Source organism: Pinus tabuliformis, chromosome 4_1 (assembly GCF_031772625.1).
Source record: "Pinus tabuliformis cultivar Carrire ecotype Pingquan chromosome 4_1, CPIR1, whole genome shotgun sequence".
NCBI lineage: Eukaryota > Viridiplantae > Streptophyta > Pinopsida > Pinales > Pinaceae > Pinus > Pinus tabuliformis.
Window position 1 is genome coordinate 292,060,768 of NC_142303.1, and position 5,625 is coordinate 292,066,392.

Consider the following 5,625-nt stretch of genomic DNA (forward strand, 5'->3'; position numbering starts at 1 on the left):
ATTACATACACTCCTCCTTCAGAAAACTTTGTCCCGAAGTTAGTGTAAAAGGTACAAGGAGTTCAAAGCAGTTTGGAAATAAGGCATATCAAAATAGAGAGTTATAGTAGTAAAATTTGATAAGTCGGACAATGACATTGTGTTCCATCAAGAGTCTCCAATTGATCTATATCCTCCTATCCTTTCCGACCTACTTCCATTCCCACCCCAACCATCCTCTGCTGTTACATACGGTGGCATCGGCTATACCAATCTAACCACTAATAAAACCAATATGGCGGAAGCGTTGACTATATCGACCTAATTTCCCTAGTAAGCAATTGGAAATCATCATCACACGTCTAGAGGAGTGTGTCCACCACTGCCCTCCCACGATTCCAGGTTTGGATGTTACACAATGGGAAATACCTCCACCCCTCCTCACAACTAGGGTCAACACCCTAATATGGACCACACTACAGCGCTAGTTGGACTTGTCATCGAAAAATCCAGTCAGGTAGTCTTGCCACCTGTCATTTACATTTTATCCATGTCATAAGAGTGCATATCAAGTAGATACTAAATGTAATATAACAATGTACATCATACCTTTCCTCATTGGATGTCTTGACCTTCCCCAATGGAAGAGTAGATCTTGGTTATCATACGGTTCTTTCTAATCTGCAGGTTAGTTCTCATCCATGCATATATATAACAACATAATAGATATAGATATGTGATCGTAAACATCATGTTATTAGGTATAGTATCCACGTGTCAATTTTGTAGTTCATACTTGAAATAAATCTTACATTAGATAAATCATAATTTCACTATTTCACTAAGTCATTCATGAGATAAATCATATTCACTTAAGTCATACATGAAACAATAATAACTTTGATAAGCCATGCACTAGGTAAATCATAACCAAGTAAGTCATACTTTAGGTCATACATCAAACATTTCAATCACCAATACCTAATCCATCTAATGATTTATATAAGTAGTTTCACGTGTTCAACTAAATGCATCAATATTACATAGCGTTCAAAAATAAATAACATGGAACTACAAATAGAGCCTTAGCATAGGTAGCTATCTAAGTCAAAATGAAGATCATAAATGGTCAAAAGTGAGAGGTAATTGCAACATATAGTCTCTATGTCCTCCCAGATAGCAGATCTTGGGATAGACTTGTCCCCTTTGTATCTTAACTTGGTCCATCGAGTGATGCCTGAGCCATCGAACCCTATGGTATAATATGCATATTGGTTTGATCATTATGGTTCCTATGTTTGAGACCTATAATTCCCTCCAGTCGAGTTTGTGGTATTCATCAAAAACATAATGTTATAGGACAAATACATAAAAACATCATGATTTTTATGCAAGTGGGGTGGTAGTACAAGACAACAAGACACTGGTCCAATTTTCTCTTTGATTCTAAAAGGTCCTACAAATCGAGGTGGTAACTTCATACCTTTCTCAAATGAATAGTGTTAGGAATAACTAAAAAATAAAAATAAAAACTTAGTTCACCATTTTAAAACACCCTAAGAGATTGTGTAATGAGGCTAGGACACTCTCCAATATAGTAATAAAGAAGCTTCCCAAACCAAGAGAACTTATATGATACAATGTGAAAATAACATACCAAGTGATTAAAACCATGGGTGCCAATGTAAAAGACCACCCAAGCAAGGTCTGAATGCCTCCAAATGCATGAGAAGATGTCGAATAAGGGGAGTGATTTCCTCTATCAAGAAAATAACTACTCACAACATGCTTCATCCTAGCCCAAACTATAAATATCCATTAGCATACTTCTAACAAACCACAACCATTTTTCCTTGTCATCAAGACATCCACCAAAAGGGACATCAATTATGCAACAAAGGGTGGGCGTATTTCTTCAAGGTTCACCAATCAAAATCATGAAACAATAATCCAAGTGAAACCCTATGAACACCTGCAAACATGCCCAATAACTAATTCACTACGTCAAGGAGCAATAATTAACAAACAATATTTAAGAAAACTCTTAGATGATGGATATTCCTCATCATAATTGTGCTAAGGGTAAATCAAATGTTTGAGCAATGTTATGCAAGGCCCTCAATCACATTTCAAACACCATATGTGCTAGATGCAAGCCTCCAAACAAGAAATGACGATGCCAACCATAGACATAATGTGCATTATCTAACATGGTATATCCATAATAAGTCATAGTAACAAACCCCCATGGTTATGTGATTTCGAGGGCAACGACACTGGGTAAGTGCGCATAAGAACAACTTTCCTTAAGACACATCAACGCTCACCCCAGGTGATCAACAATGTCATGAGGGAAGTGTCAAGGAGAATGTAAGCACAAACCATGACTTTCCTCAATAAAAGCATTAAGCTCCATCGAATAATCCTTCAATCGCAAGCCTAATATAAAGAAGATGTTAATTGATAGTCACTTATATAAGCACCTTGGGTAACAAGATATGCAAAAAAAAATCAAGACTCCATGTGCAACATGCTTGGTTAGGGTTAACAACTAAGGTTTTACTGTTATTTATGTGTTTTCAACCCTTTGAAATTTGTTGTAATATATTTCCTAGTTTATTCCTTAAATAACTTTTGTTTCTACTTGTCTATCATCAATTTTAGGTTGTTTTTTTTGTTGTTATAAATTTTGCATGCTCTAATTGTGCTACTAGAAGCCCAAGTGAGGGTTCACACTGAAGTGCTAGATTTTGCAGTAACATTGACTATTAATTTTTTTTGTATTAAAAAAAACCATAGAATGTTTCTTATCATGAATTTGAAAATTTATGGTTTTTTTTTTGCATCTGTATTAAAAAATCCCTAAAATAGTTCTTACCATGAAGCCTAAGAACTTATGTTTGTTGAACTGAATCCATTCCTCATTATGTTTCACATTTCTTGTAACAAAGACTGGAAAATCTTAAAACGAAAATAGGCTAACTTTCGTTCTCCACATCTTAGCAAAGCTAATCAAAATTATAGCAAAGTCTATCTCAATATACAGAGTTTGGTTACTTATTTAGTTTGGATATGGAAAAGCAAAAATTTAGGTCGATTTACCTAATCAAAGCTATGCATTACAAAATGGTGTCAACTCTCTAAACTACAACTTTATCTTTATGTTTTTCATTGTCTTTCTTGGATCCTCGTGGTAGTTGTTATAGGATTGATAACATATAGATTTATGTGTCCACTTGCACTAAATGACAATACAATTGTCTTTTGCAAGGTTGGTTCTTTTGGTCTTGAACACTAACATTATCAAAAAGGAATAAATGCATGCATATGAAAATATTTATAAAAGCTGAAATCATTCCAGTAAAAGAAAAGATGAGGGGAAAACATATACAACATAGACTTTCTTTTGTAAGAATCAAATTCTATTTGGAAATTTAATATTTTCAAAAAACAACCATGGAATAAATATCCTATATCCCTTTGCATGCTTTCATCTAAGGTTTGTACTACTCATTGTTTCCTTTCTTCCAATTTCTAATAAAGTTTATATTTATTAAAAACAATTGAGGATCTCACTAGCCTCAATCCAAAGGATTGGCAGTTGAACAACAAAATGGCAATTTATTGACGTCATGACAAGGATGGCAAAAATGCAACGATTTTGTTTAAAACTAAGGTAACTTTGAAATTCGGCAACTCTTCATTTTCTTTTCTGCCATAAATTTATTTTATCTGATTAGAGCATGAATTTTTTATATGATTATAGCATGATATATAACTATTTCCATTTATTGAGCCTCGTAAGTGAAATTTTATTTTATACATAAATAACATGATAATAAAATTTTCCTACCTGATCTTGGGCAGACAATCCAAGTTGATCAAGTGTTGGGACCTTGCCCCACCCATCAAGGTCATCCAGACCATTCTTTGGAAAAGGTCCAAGTGAGGTGGGCAGCTTATAGCAAGGTCAAACTTTTCACTTTGACTCCATTGCCTTTCGGAATTCAGTATACTCATCAGGAATGTATTCAGGCTTGAATGGAAAATCTAGCAAGTGATACATTGTACTTCCCCAAAAAAGTTGCAGTGTTGGACGGCGAGAATTTAAACTAGTAGATCCACCTGATGAGAGAGTAATTGTTTCCAGATTTTTACTGACAATTCTTTCTACCTATGCTTCCTCACTACATGTTTCCTTATGAACATAAATTGTATGTGCCCCAACAGATTGAACAATAGCAGGCATCACTTCCTCCAGTTTTCCAAACTTAATTAGTAGGTTTAAACCTCTGTTCAATAGGTTTTTTCTTCAAATCAACCAAACTCTCTAGTAAAAATTGTGCTCGTAATTCTGTGATGTTTATAATCGATGTGCTTTCTTGACTGCAGATTACAAGCCTTCAAGAGTTTCTACAAGGCCCGACTGGAAAAATCTGAAAGGAACTCATGAACTTCAAAGTCAAATCGACAGCTGGTTGAAGAACGATGATTTGAACTTCTGCAAAATGAGCAATAAGGATTTCATCTCTCTACTGCAGCATGGTAAATTTCCAAGATATGATGAATACTACAATTTCATGAAAACTCTCAACGCTTCTATGGCGGAAGCCCGAGTAGGCGCTTCTGCCGAGTTCTCTATGGGAGCAATTCAGGAGAGTGTTGTTGCCTGCTTTCTGATAATTCTACCAGAGTACTTTAATGGAGCACAATTTATTTTTTTTAACTCCCTTGGGACTGCGTCCTCACAACATCATGAAGAATTACATGGCTCTGGTTCTATTGATAGGTTCGATCAACTACACAGAGAGTTGAGTAAGATCTTAGTAGGCAGGTATTGTGATAAGAAGCTCATCTTTTTTTGGATCTGATCCGAATTGGATCCATTGAAACACTGTCAAGAACCATGACTGAATCAGGTCGAACAAATCTCTAAGGAAATCCAAAACAATATCAAAAACACCCTGGAACCAGTGGCCATGGCAACCGACGTGGAACAACGAGGACCTCGGTCAAAGCATGTTGACCGAGGCCCATGGAGACCGCACAGGAGGCCAAAGTAGCCCCTGGGAGCCCCGGAATGGGAAAAGGGAAAATATTTTGATGCAAACAGGGCCAAAATGGGAAAGCTCGAGCACTCGGTCGTGTGGGGGAACTGGAGGACCGCGGGCGGAAAAAGGTAAAAGCGCTAAAGTACAAAGGTGGGACCCACGCTCTAGAAACTGGCGGTTTTGATCGAGGTGCCCTTGAATGGTAAGAGGTTTTGGATAGGAGTGGAGTGATTCCATACACCAATCAACGCGTGGCAGACGGAGGAGAGAGAAAACCGCTGTTGATCGCGCGCTATTAGTCAAGCAAGTCAACCGCATGAAACGTGTGTATGGTGTCAGATCTTGAGGGCCCAGATTAGACGGCTGAGATTGCGCCCGATGGAAAGAAGTGAAATCGACAGGAAATTAAGCCGCATTCTAAAGGGATTTGGAATCCGTTTGACTGCCATGGTGGAGGAAGAACGCATCCACGACGTAACTAAAGAAACGAACTGATGAAGCATGTTGGCACCAATTAGAGGAGGACAAGTGGCCACTCCCTGAGTGTTCATGATGACACTGAACACAAGGAGCTCCAAGCGCAGCTGCAGAAGGT